At 32.5% G+C, this 14,713-nt stretch overlaps 1 long non-coding RNA gene and 1 pseudogene across 2 annotated transcripts; both read left to right on the top strand.

Moving 5' to 3' along the window:
• The first annotated feature begins 3,540 nt into the window (after positions 1–3,540).
• On the top strand, positions 3,541–5,560 carry LOC120192660. 2 transcript variants are annotated; one of them, XR_005522793.1, is made up of 6 exons: positions 3,541–3,696; positions 3,936–4,031; positions 4,110–4,226; positions 4,335–4,378; positions 4,775–5,082; positions 5,174–5,560. It is a non-coding gene; the product is annotated as an uncharacterized LOC120192660 (long non-coding RNA). The 2 variants fall into 2 exon arrangements; XR_005522792.1 differs by having other exon boundaries at positions 3,936–4,226.
• Positions 5,561–8,342: 2,782 nt separating this feature from the next.
• LOC120192656 lies at positions 8,343–10,742 on the top strand (annotated as a pseudogene).
• Positions 10,743–14,713: the final 3,971 nt, after the last annotated feature.

Below are 14,713 nucleotides of genomic sequence, written 5' to 3'. Positions count from 1 at the left end.
TTCAAGCCATAAAGGGATTTTTGCAGTCTACATTCCTATTCTCCCCCTGACTGCAAAAAACCAGGAGGAAGTTCCATATATACCTCCTCAAACAAATCACATTGTAAAAAGCATTATACACATCAAGCTGGAACAGAGGCCAATCAAAACAGAAGCAATAGCAAGGAGAAAACGAACAGTAACCAATTTAACCACTGGTGAGAAAGTATCCATAATCCACACCCTTTCTGACTATATCCCTTGGCCACCAAGCGAACTTTATATCTTTCTATGTACCAGCAACATTTTATTTAATCCGATAAACCCATTACAACCAATGGGAATTTTGCCAGAAGGTAAAGAAACAACTGACTAGGTTTTTGTTTCAAGAGCAAGAATTTCATTCTTCATGGCTTGTACCCATTCAGGATGTTGAATGGCCTCATGATAAGACTTAGGTTCAATGGAATTCGAAATAAAAGAAACACAGGATTGAGTACCACAAGGAAGATGATTATAAGAAATGAAATTGAAATGGGATAAGTGGAGGTGGAAACATAAGTGCAAATAAAATCAGATAACCATTGAGGTTGCTTAGGAACCCTAGTATATTTTATAACGGACTGGAGCTACTGGAACCACATGACTTTCTAACTGTTGCGATGATTGCCCAAGTTCAGTACTGGAAGGAGAAACAAGTGGTGTAGTAGGAACAGGTTGCTGACCAAAGAAAGGTCTAAAAACTCAAATCAGGAATAGAATGAGTAGAAGGAAAAAAGGAATTTGTTTGGACAGGAAAGTGAAAAGGAAACACTAGTTCATGAAAAATAGCATCTCTATTGACAAAGAACTTCTTAGAAGTAAGATCAATAAGAGATAACCTTTTTGAGTGTTTGAATAACCCATGAAAACATAAGGGAAGGCTCTAGGAGAAAATTATCAACTAGTTTAGGAACAGTAGCATAAACAACCAAACACTCTCAAAATAGACATGTCAGGGACTTTGTGATAAACAAGTTCATAAGGAGTATTCCATTGTAAAACAGAGGAAGGGAGTCTGTTTATAATGAAACAAGTTGTTAATACACATTCACCCCAGAATTTAATAGGTACTTTGACTGAAAACGTAAAGCCCTAGCTACCTCTAAGAAATGTCTATGTTTTCTTTCTACAACTCCATTTTGCTGTGGAGTCTGAACACATGAACTTTGGTGCAAAATTCCAAGAGAAGAAAAATGGAGAGCAATGAGAATTAAAAATTTTGTACCATTGTCACTTCTGATAATTTTAGTGACAGAAGAAAATTGAGTGGAGGTAAATGAAGAAACTGTTTAAGAAAAAAATAGCATCATTTTTTGCCCTCAAGAGATAACCCAAGTCATTCTTGTGCAATCATCAATCACGGTCAAGAATACCTATGACCACTATGGGTAGATATCTATAAGACCCCATAAATCGATATGAATTAGTTCAAAAGATGTTGAATCTAGTAGAACTAAGAGGAAATGGCAACCTAGTTTGTTTTGGTAAAGGACAAACATTGCAAGAATGAACAGAATTTTCATAAAACTTGTCAGAAATACAAGAAGAAAGCTTTTTCATAGCAGAAGCAGAGGCATGTCCAAACCTAGCATGCCAAAGACTTGTTTTATTATTAACAGAAATATTATACAAAATGATCAGAAGAAATATCCCTAGTACTAGCCAAAGAATTAGAAATCAAACCAGTAGCTCATTTAGACTCAAAATGTAAAGGCCATTAAACCGTACCAATCCCCTTGATCATGCCATTGCAAAGATCCTGCAAGATACAAATGTCAGGATAAAAGGAAATGATACAGGCATGATCTTTAGCAAGCTGAGAGACAGAGATCAAATTATGAGAAGCTTGGAACAAACAAGACGTTGGAGAGAACAAGTTCAGAATTTAACCTATGAGACCCTACATGAGTTACAATTTCAGTATGACCATTAGGCAAATGAACAAAACGATGAGCAGAACAAAAACAGGAAATTGCAAGCCCTTGAAAACAGATAAATGTGATAAGTTGCACCAGTATCAATTCAACAAACACAAGAATTACTGGAAGCAGGTAAATTACAAGCAACAGTACCTGCAAGATTCACACTGGAATCTAAGGGTTGACTTTTGCTCAACAAATTCAATATTTGATGGTATTGTTCAGAGGTGAAAGAAGGTACTGCTGAAACAGTAGGAGAAACCATCAAGGCATTCGCGTTTCTTCATCAACAGCATGAACAGAGTTTACTACCGTAGCCGGAGGAACCTTTTTCTATTGAATTTAAAGTCCGTGGAAAGCCAATAAGTCGTAACAACGATCGCGGTTGTGGCCCTTGATTTTACAGTAACACATGTTCCACTAAAACGCCTTCTTTTTACCTTTGGAAGTTGTGAACATCACAGAGGTTCAACGAGCGAGGCAGAAAGTTGAGCACGATGCAACTCCTCCTGACGATCATAGAGTAGGCTTGATTGACAGTGGGGAGAGGCTTCACGATGAGAATTTGATTACGGAGTGTATAATAGGTTTCGTTAAGGCCCATCAAAAACTGGAACAAGCGTTGTTGAGCCACATGAACCGAGTTCTGCTGGGCAGCATCGCAGTCACAAAACAGAAATGGAACCAGCAGTGTATTCTTCCCACAAAAGTTTGAGACGAGTGAAATAAATAGACATATGATTCTCCCTGAACAAGTGTTGCAATCGAGCGATGTAGAAAAAAATCCTAGAGCCATCGATTTTATCGAATCGCTCTTTGAGGTCTTTTCCAAATGGCTTCGACATTTGAAGCAAAGACTATTCCATCGGAGAGATTCGGACTTACCGAGTTCATAATCCATGAGAGAACGAGAGCATTGCAGCGCTTCCATTGAGACTGCATGACATCGACAAAGTCGTCCCTTCGACAGCTTCCGTCTACAAAACCAAGTTTGTTCTTGGCCAGAAGCGCGATGCGCATTGACCTGCTCCACAGGCTGTAGTTCTCGACACCGGTGAGCTGTTGCGAGACTAGCTGAACCCCCGGTATCCGAAGGATGCAGAAAGAGAGGGTGGGTTGAATCAATTGAGAGAGCCATTAGCCCTAAGAGAAGATAATTTGGGGGAAGAACGTAATTGGAACTACTGCAAGAGACGGGCCACAGAAAACTTAGCGAGAGATGGGCCAAACATGAAACCCAAGCAAGGACGACCTGGAGACTGATACCATGTTAAATTTTGCAAAATGGTATACTGTATAATACCTCATGTGTTATTGAATAGAAATGTTACAAATATATATACATTTCTAATCTAACTAACTAACTGATAATTAGTTACAAAACAGAAAATAACAAACTTAACTTCTTAACACTGATTATCTATTTTCCTGGAGTGTCTGGTCAAATCAGTTAAATTTATGCCAGTAGTATCAGCATGATCTAATTAGAATACTAGATAGGTTTCATTTGTAGGCAGTACGAGTTAGGATGTCATCATAAGTATTAGAAACATCTCTGGAGTATCCACTGGTAAATCACTTATATTTTGAGTTTCAGGTTGTTCTCACTAGTACAAGTCCATCAGAGATCTGTATCAATGGAATGTCTTTTTCTCGCCGTTCATCCAAGTGGGCAAATGCTGCCCTTGTTGTGACTGTTTCGACAAATTTTGATGCATTGAATTTCCATGGACCTCTTGCTGGGGTTGAATTTCAGGTAGCCTTTCTGTTCTTACCTTTGTTCTTTGAAGGAATCAGGTAGACTTACAAAAGGGTTAAAAGATCCCTGTAGAGAATTTTATTCATCCACAGATGACAGAGTACAATAACTCCATAATCTCTGTTGAGTTACCTTTCACCTGCTTGTAGTGTATGCAATTTCCAAAAAAAAATGTGGTACAAATATTGAGGTTTTATTAAATTTCTTTAAATCAGTTCTATTGTTTCATTATTCAGAGGGAATTCGAGCGAAGGGCAGCTATAATGGGAGGGGGAAATTTGATAGTCCCTGTGCACAGACTGTTACTTTTTTTATGGAAAGTAAAATATCAGGTAATATTTTTCCTTGTTGATTCCACGTTTCTTTTGCTTTTACTTTTCATCTAGCTTAGACTTGCCTTGTTTTATCAGTAACATCCATGCCGCCATCAAGCTACCGCCTAGGAGTGAAGGTAGCCAATCTCCATGAATTTTTCCCAATTTATGACAGATGCTTTACGCTATTCTATTTCGACGTTTGACAAAGAGGTCTTTATATTTCCCCAATAATATTCACCTTATATTTTCCATTCTTTTAATAATATCCAAACTGAACTTAAAAAGCTTCTCTTTTTCTCCAACCTATGGAACTTTCAGCTACCTGAATTTTCTTAAAGGAGGCTCTTCTTCACGGGTTTGAGGTAAGCAATTTTCTACTTCTACACTTTCTGTTTCATCTCTATCTATTTGTTTTTTTATCTTATGAAACCACACTTCTCTTTTATGATTGGTATTTTTTTTAGTGCGTTTGTTATCAGATTGGGTTTGCCTCTAATACTTCTCAAGTTCATTTTTAACTTTTTATATGTTATTTTGTAAATGGATTATGGTTTATGACGTAATAATAGAACTTGGGTTCAATCCCTAGCATCCCTACCCCTACCCTCAATTATTGAAAAAAAAACAGGATGTGTGTTTGTACTCCAAACTTTATCTCTCCAGCTCGTATATGCTCATTTTACATGGAATTTGACATGTTATTTAGGGTATTAATTTTCTTTTCCACTATTCTATAAAATCTCCATTCTTTCTTTCAGACTAGAAACTAGCTCTCCCATTCAGATTCGTGACAGTGACACTTACCCAGTTGGTGAAGGAGCAGGTTATGCTGGTGGGGTTGTAAGTGCAGCAGTTGATGGCATGTATACTGGTTTCTCTGTGGCAAAACAATTTAATTTGTTTCAAGGTGACATCGAGTCAGTTTTAGGAAAGGCTCAGAGTGCTGGAATGGTGAAGTACTAGAAGGGGTTTCGCACTTGTATGACTAAATGACTTTGCACGAGTACATGCTCCTTTTGGAGTACATGATGACTTCAAATGCAACTCCAGTTTTACTTCAGAAGATGTAAGCAGTATTTACTATACCTTTTGATTAAGGACATAAACTAGTTTCTTATTGTTTACCCTTCTCTCATTTTTTGTTTACCCGGAAACAGGTACACTTCTTGAGCATATGAGCTAGTATTACATTCATCAACAAGAGATGTTTAAGCACTTGGGCTGGAAATAGTTCTTATTATTTACCCTTATCAGTGCAACATAGAATGCAGATAGATGGAAGGGTAAGATTCTCCATGTAAATCTTTCCAAGTGTATGGAAGTTTTAGTTTTGAGTTTCATTCGGTCTGAAACTGATGTGCCTTTTATTCTTGTTGGTCTTGAGCCTGTCGAACGGTTTTTTATTTTTTTTCCGGAATTCTCTTTAAAAACTCGAAGGTGGCCATGGCAGAGCAAATAGAAGTCTGTAGCTGCTAAACTAACCCAAGACATTCTTTGTTTTCTATTTTCTTAGTTAGAGGCCATTGATGGAAGCAAAAATACAAGGAAATTCTTAGTCATGCAGGTTATATAGATTACTGTACGTCCCAACTTCCTCAATAAATTCGAGCTGTATGTTCGCTATAGCATTTGACATTTTGCTATTGCACGTTTATGCAAATCTACGAATATGTGTTGATATTTGTGTTAAATGATACAGGTACGAGTATACTTTTTGAATATTTTATTTTTTAGAAAAATTAAGCTATTTATCGTCCATGTCGAAACAAATACTAATAATCATTAAGCATATTTCTTGTCACATAAATAACTGCAACACAAGAGAAGAAATTTCGTATTTTTTTATAACAAAACATTTTATACTTTTAACTATAAATAATCAGATCAAAATAAAAACAAAATGTATAGGTGAAATTGTATTAAATCAATCTTTTACAATTTACTATGTCATTTATAGTGACAACGTTTTCTTAAACAATATTATAAAATATAAAATGTCTCAAAATAAAAACATTTTATACGTTTTCTTAAAGAGAACAGAAAAGATAAAATATTTAAAAATAATGGTTTAATATAAAAATAAGTGCTTAAACAATGTCTCAAAAAAATGTTTTGGTACTCAAAGAAATTTTTGTTAAAAATAGGTGTTTAACGTTTTCTCAGTTACACTTTTATGTGTCTACCGTTATATTTTTTAATTTTTTAATTTTTTGAATAATACAAATATTTTAAAAACCTTAATTTATTTATAAAAATGTCCAAACTTTTAATGAAATTATTTAAAAAAAAACTAAAATATCTCATTTCAATCACATTACCAACCGTCATCGGTCATCTTCGGCCACCAACATCGTTGAAAACTTGGGTTTTGATTGGAATTGCGTTGTGGTTCGAATGGTGGTGGCGGTGTGACTTATGGACATCGCGATTGACCGAAATAGACGAAAATCAGTGATGAGATCTTAAAATCCGACAAACCTTTGAACACTTCTCTACGGCAAACGGTGACACTGTACGATGAACTGTGAATGTTGTTTTTTTTAATAAAATATATTTTTATTTTTTAAAATGAATTCTCAAAATTATTAGAATGTAACACATGTTAATTAACAATCAAATTTAACGGCCGTTACGGTCCAGGCACTTAAAAATCTCCGATAAAAACGTTAGACTCTTATTGTTAATAAAAATTTATTTAGACACTAAAAGTTTTTCGAGATAAAATTTAGACAATTATTTATATATTAAGCCAAAAATAATTAATAAGCTACTGAAAAATAAAAGCAAACTAATGGAAGAATCGTTTATATTTTTGCAGTAAGAATCATATTTAATTGAGAATTGATCAAATTTGAACGTAATCTTTTAAAAATAAGACCAAAAAAATGTGAAATATTTTTCAGAAAGCTTCTAACAAGAAAACTCTAAGGTAGCGTTTAGTTCGCTGAAATATTTATGGGGAATTGGAATCTGTGAAAGAATTGAAATATGTAGGAATTGGAATCCAATTCCATATTATGTTTGGTTGGCAGTAAATGGAATTGGAATCCAATTCTATATTCTGTTTAGTTTGCAGACATGTCAGAAGAATTTGATTTCAGTAATGTAAAATGACAGAATTGCCCTTCTTATTTTTTTGCTTTTTTAGTTTATTATACAACTTACATGTAGTAATATATTATAAAAAATTAAAAAATATTAAATTTTCATTTTATTGATTGATTATTCATTTCAATAAATTATAAAATCATGCTAATAAACATTATAAGTTAAAATCATCGCAATCAAAATGTTAATAAGTTACCAAAAGATAGAGTAATATTTCGATACATTCCAATCGAATTATGTTAATTAGTTATCAAAAAATATACCAAAAACTATTTTTATTCAATATATGAATTAGAAACTCGACCCGACACGACTCAAAATAATAAAACATTATTTTTATTCAATAAAAACATTGACTTAATTGAAAAAATTATATATAGAGGGGTATTATTGTGATTATTCCTAAATATATAAGGTAAAATTATATTTTTTCGGTCGGTCCGGGTTTTTTCACCCTAAACCCGAACCCGACCCGAATATCACACTTAGAAAAACCCAACCGACTCGACCCGAATATCACACTTAAAAAATCCGACCCGACCCGAACAAAATAAAGTTTCATCCGACCCGACCCGAATTATATATATTTTCGGGTCGGTCCGATTTTTTCACCCTAAACCCGACTGACCCGAATATCACACTTAAAAAACCCGACCCGACTCGACCCGAATATTACACTTAAAAACCCGACCCGAACAAAATAAAGTTTCATCCGACCCGACCCGAATATATGAATTAGAAATCCGACCAGACCCGAAATAATAAAAATTATTTTATTTAATAAAAACAGTGACTTAATCCGACCCAACTTAAATTATATATTTTCAGGTCGGTCCGATTTTTTTCACCCCGACCCCGACCCGAATATCACACTTAAAAAAACCCGATCCGATCCGACTAAAATAAAGTTTCATCCGACCCGACCCGACCTGAATATATGAATTAGAAATCGACCCTACCCGAAATAATAAAAAATATTTTTATTCAATATATGAATAATTATTAAATAATTGATGAGGGTAGTATGGTCAAATTTCAATTTTCTCAAATAAAAGAATTAAATTTTATCTATTTTTTTTTTATAAAATTCATTTTCCCTAGTTTGATGGAATTTAATTCAATGTGATTTTGAAAAACTTGAACCCAAACATAAAAAAAAATGATAAAATTATATTTAAATTCCCAAAAAAAAAAAAAAAAAAAACCACCTAAGAGATAAGAGCAGCCATTGTGCCTCCCATTGCTACTTTCTTCTTCTCAAAGTTTCAGCTTCATTGGAAACGAAAGAGAAAAAGGAACAATTTGAAGTTCTCTCAATGTTTGAACTTCAAGTTTGTTCATAGAGGCTCTTCACATTGTTCTCTCACCAGGTAACTCTAATTCTACTTCCAAACCTCCTTTAGATCTATCCGTTTTTCATACATAATTTCTTCATTGTTGCATTCACTGCTAGATTTTTGCTATTCCCATTGTTTACTCAAAACCCTCATCGAAATTCACCTAAATCTTTACTGATAAATTCATTCTCATTCTGGGTTTTCCCGGATCTCATAAGACTCGGATCAATGGGCAATTTTGGGATCTGGGTATTAACAATTTGCTTGATATTTCAATCTGGATATGGGTTTTACTTGCCTGGTAGTTACCCTCAAACATGTAGTTGGGAACTATTTATCTGTCAAAGTGAATTCCCTAACTTCCATTGACACTGAAATGCCTTCAGCTATTACAGTTTACCCTTTTGTAAGCCTTTAAAGGGTGTTAAGGATAGTGCTGAGAATCTCGGTGAGCTTCTCATGGGAGATCGGATCGAGAACTCGCCATATAAGTTTAGGATGTACACTAACGAATCTGATATCTTCTTGTGTCAAACTGGTAAGCTGTCTTCTGATGATTTAAGTTGTTGACGAAGAGGATTGATGAGAGTATCAAGTTAACTTGATTCTCGATAATTTGCCTGCGATAAGGTATACTATGAAAGAGGGTTTATGTTGAGGTGGACAGGGTATCCGATCGGTGTTAAGATTCAGGATGTGTATTATTTGTTTAATCATTTGAAATTTAAGGTGCTCATCATAAGTACGAGGAACCGGATGTGGCACGTGTTATGGGGGCTGGGGATGGCGTGGAGGCTATCCCCACTGTCAGCAATAAGGGATCAGATGTTCCTGGTTATATGGTCGTTGGGTTTGAGATGGTTCCTTGCAGTTTCAAGCATGATGGCAATTGGTTAAGAACTTGAAAATGTATGAAAAATATCCATCTCCGATTAAGTGTGAGCCGACTACTGTGTCAATGGCCATTAAGGAAGGAGAGCCAATTGTCTTCACTTATGAAGTTATTTTTGAGGAGAGTGATATCAAGTGGCTATCTCGTTGGGATGCTTATTTGAAGATGGAGGGAGCCAAAGTCCATTGGTTCTCGATCTTGAATTCTCTTATGGTGATCACTTTTCTTGCTGGTATAGTCCTTGTGATCTTCCTAAGGACTGTTAGGCGGGATCTGACCCGGTACGAGGAGCTTGATAAAGAGGCCCAAGCAATGGTGAACGAGGAGTTATCTGGGTGGAAGCTAGTTGTTTTTTTTTTATAGAAGTTAGGCCTCATTAAAACCCCCTTCATATCCTTAATGTTATATCTGGGTGGAAGCTAGTTGTTGGAGATGTTTTCCGTGCCCCATCAAATCCTACCCTTTTGTGTATTATGGCTGGGGATGGAGTTCAGATCTTTGGGATGGCAATTGTGACAATATTGTTTGCTGCTTTTGGATTTATGTCACCTGCATCCCGTGGAACTCTTATTACTGGTATGCTATTTTTCTACATGATTCTCGGTACTGTGGCAGGCTATGTTGCTGTTCGCCTTTGGAGAACAGTTGGCTTCGGCAATCACAAAGGATGGGTTTCTGTTGCATGGAAGGCTGCTTGTTTTTTCCCTGGTATTGCCTTTTCAATCCTAACTATTTTGAATTTCCTGTTGTGGGGAAGTCACAGCACAGGAGCTATTCCGTTTTCTCTCTATGTTATTCTACTTTTACTTTGGTTCTGTATCTCGGTTCCTCTCACCCTAATTGGTGGATACTTTGGGGCTAAGGCACCTCATATCGAATACCCTGTTCGAACCAACCAGATCCCCCGGGAAATTCCAGCTCAAAAATACCCATCTTGGCTGTTAGTTCTTGGTGCCGGGACTCTACCTTTCGGTACCCTTTTCATCGAGCTTTTCTTCATCATGTCTAGCATCTGGATGGGACAAGTTTACTACGTCTTTGGGTTTCTGTTCATTGTTCTGATCTTACTCGTGGTGGTTTGCGCCGAAGTATCTTTGGTGTTAACTTACATGCATCTCTGCGTGGAGGACTGGAAATGGTGGTGGAAATCGTTCTTTGCGTCCGGCTCAGTTGCCATCTACATCTTCTTCTACTCTGTAAACTATCTCATATTCGATCTTAAGAGCCTGAGTGGACCTGTCTCTGCTACTCTGTACTGGGGTATTCTCTCTTCATGGTTCTTGCGATTATGTTCGCAACCGGAACTGTCGGATTCCTTTCTTCTTTCTGGTTCGTTCATTATTTATTCTCTTCGGTAAAGCTGGATTGAAGAAGCTTCCTCCAAACACAGAAAAAATGGCATGTTGAAGAGGTAATTGGGCAGTGAAGAGTCTATTGAGAAAAGATTTCATTAGTGTGTCATTTGTTACCTTGAGCTTTACTTTCTTAGGAAAAATTTAAAAGTAAAATGTGATGGTACCAGTTTTGCTTAATTCTTTATTATATTTGTGTTCTGATTGTGTTGGCATTTGGCTTGTATCTGTAAACTTAGTTCTGGTAATTATTATATTTTATCACAACTATTGCATTGACAATATTGAGAAATACTCATTAGGGGAAAGGAATTCAAATGGGATGACTTGCTACTCATCCATATTTTGTTTAATATACTCAAATTATCCCATTTGTCAGCCAGTGTATTGCTTCATATATATCACAGTCAAAATGAGTAGTGGCAGAATTATGAAGAGACCCATGAGTATCGTATTGTGGTCTCCCTCTTTAAGATAATTATAAAAATTTTCTTAATATATATTAATCACCATAAATTTTAAAATAAATGATTAAATATCATGATGATGAGATAATTGAAAGCTAAGATTGCAACATGGGAATCAGCTACAACCAAATGGGGAAAATACTATATGTAAATTAAATAACACTATATCTCCATGTTATAGTCAATGACGATCCATAGTTTGATTTTGAGTTTAATTTGGATTTTGGGTTGATTCCAGATTCATTTCGACATTTTTTTAATTCTGATCGTTGTCCTTCCTTTTTTTTATGTTTTTAATTTTTTAACAATATTTTTTTGAACAATTTATACTCGAAAAAAGAAATATTTTACTCTTAATGAATATTGAACTTATAATCTAGAAAATAAAAAAATATGAAATTAAAACTTTTAACCACTTATTTTATTAGTGTTAACAATTTTCTATCAAACTTTCTGATAAATAATAAAAATGGTAATATTATAATTTATGTAGGACCCAAAAAATGTGAATTTCTTCTAGAATTAAATAGAATTTAAACATTGGCCCCACCGGTGTTACGATCTTAGTCAATGACTTGAACATCACAATTAATAATTGAACTGAAACGGGTGTCCATTGTTTTGGCTGAAACTGAGAAACGTGTAGCTAAATGTGGTCCATATTTAATATTTGCATTTAGCTTCATTTATGGTTGGAATACTAAGCTTAGATTAATATTTCTTTTATATAATTATCGATATTAATTTAGTGATTGATTAATTTAATTCGATACGATATGAGTTTATAGAAGTGATTTTAATAATTTATTTTATTTTATTTATAATATTAAAATTAAAATTATAAATATTTTTATAAAATTTAACGTCTCGTGTAATTGATACATTAATCGTATCTTCAATATGCAACTTATTATTCAATACTTTTAAAATTATTTGATGTAAATTATTTTTATTTACAAAAACAAACCAATATGTATTTCTTTATGTACACTTTAATGTTATAATAATAACAATTATAATTGAATTAAGATTTAATTAATATATATACATATATAAAAATTAATTGATAACATACATTTTTTTTATTCCAACTAATGAGAAAAATAATAGAAAGAAAAGAAACACCCTTCAACTTTAGAAGACAGGTCATCTATAGTGATTAAGTTGTATCTTTTGTATATGTCATAGATGTTATCTACCAACTAATGTTAAAGAAATTTTAAATTTTTTATGAATATTTAAACTCATCAAATTACTTTAGTAATAAAAAAGAAATAATATACTCTCTAGAAGTCTTAAGTTTAAATATTTGTGTATGTAGAGTATATGTATATTATTAATAGATTAAATTTTTTTTAAACATATATTAAATAGTAATCATCTCATACTAATAAAAAAATTAGTATTTAAGAATATTTTTAACTTTTATTACTTAAAAAATTATAATAATGATGTATTGTTTAATCATACAACTTGACTTTTATGGGGGATTTTGTTTATTTTTAATGTACACTTGAAAATGGAGTAAGACAGCGAAACGAAAGAGAGATATAACGAAAAGTATGGTTCAAGTTGCGTCGCTTGGATAACTATGTCTTAATATACAATTAAAAAATATGTTATTAATTTTATTTTTTAATAAAATCGATAAAAAATTATCTAAAACATTATTTTTCTATCGGTTTTGTTATTATTGGTCATTTTACCGGTTTTGTTAACATATTCGATAAAGTGCTATCTAAAATATTTTTTCCAGTTTTGTAATTATTAGACACTTTATCGGAAATATTAAAAACATTAATGTTTTATGTAGAAATAATAATATTTTAAGTATTTTTTTTACTGATTTTATTAAAGAAATAATAACAAAACCGATAACGTTTTTCCTTAGCCGTATATTAAGGTTGTCGCACGATAAAACTTTCCATCTCTACGTATATATAACATATATCATTCTTTTAACATAATATATATAATGATTAAATTTTTTGAACGAATATTATTTATAATTATTCTATACTAATAAAGGATATATATTGTAAGTAAATTTGACTTTAGCTCAATTAAATAATTATTAAAAACATAACTTAATAATTGAACATAGAATCAATTGATTCAAATCTATCATTCTATTCATTGAAAAGTTTATAATGTTAAGGATCAAGAAAATAATTTTATCAAATTAAAGGCCTTAAGAGCATTTTTCCATCCTATTAGTTGAAAACTATAAAAATTTAAGGGCCAAGGAATATTTTACAACTTCAAGTAGGACAAATCGCCCAGTGGCCTCCCTGAATAATTTGTTTTAAAAAATTATTAAAATTGAAAATATTATGAGAAAAAAAAAGAAAATATTAAACATATAAGGAATAAAAATTGAATATTAAGAATATAATCTAAAATCTAATATTAATCTAGATTAGAATAATATTTATTAACAGTATATAATATATTTAATTGATAATATTCGTTTTATATATATAATAAGGATGAATGTAAGATTTTATATAATAGACGTGAATATAAAAAATTATATTAAAAGTTTAAGATGTAAAGCTATAAAATTTAGAAAATATAAATAATATATATATATATATAATTTAATAAAGTTTAGACTAGTGAAATCCAGACAAAATTTAAAGAGAATGGAATCAAAGATGAAACAAATAGATAGGGGCAAAATCCTTAAAAACAAAGCACCAAAACTCAGCCTAGTGGAAAACAAACAGCTCAAAAGCAAAGGAAAATCAATATGAAGATTCAATCTGATTCTGCCAAATTCACTCACTTCTACCCATATCCCACTTTTACAAATCATTCACAACATTTGAATCATATGCTGCATATTTTTTGAGATTCTATTCGAGAATGGTATTACCAGAATAGTAAAACTTTTATTATTAATAAATATTGTTATAAATCAAAGACATTACCATTAATTATCATAAATAATAATAATAAAAGAAAAAAAATAATATAACTATTGTGTCATGATAAAATTTATTGTCTTAAAATAATCTCGTCTGAATCAGTCTAATCCCGAAAATTGTAAGAAATAGAACTCGTTTGATTTTATTCTTTTCGAAAACAAAATAGAAATAAAGAAATTATATAAAAAAAGTTTTTGTTATATAAAATAATGAGTTAGAGCTTAAAATTTTTTAAGGTAAAACGTAACAAATCAATAAATATGACGAAGACGATGATCTTATAAGTCTCAATTATCTCTCCAATATCTACTTAATATAGAAACAAATCTTATTTAAAATCTTATAAGTTTTTTCGTTTTTATTTACATTAGCCAACATTTATCACTCTATCGATAGTTTAATCAACTAAATACGAGTCAAATTAAAGAAAATTCATCCGTATGTAAAACTACAATTGAAAATTCTGTTATAAATTAGAAAATGAGCTCACTCGTTGAACAATTTTATATACAGAAGTCTCAACTTATTTAGGCAGACCTTTCATTATTTGGGATCATCCTGTTGAATTATCATGCCAAGATTATGTTCAAACTATCTCGTATAGAAACCAC

The sequence above is a fragment of the Hibiscus syriacus genome, unplaced genomic scaffold, assembly GCF_006381635.1.
Source record: "Hibiscus syriacus cultivar Baekdansim isolate YM2019G1 unplaced genomic scaffold, ASM638163v2 tig00116976_pilon, whole genome shotgun sequence".
NCBI lineage: Eukaryota > Viridiplantae > Streptophyta > Magnoliopsida > Malvales > Malvaceae > Hibiscus > Hibiscus syriacus.
This window is presented reverse-complemented; position numbering and strand designations above follow the sequence as displayed.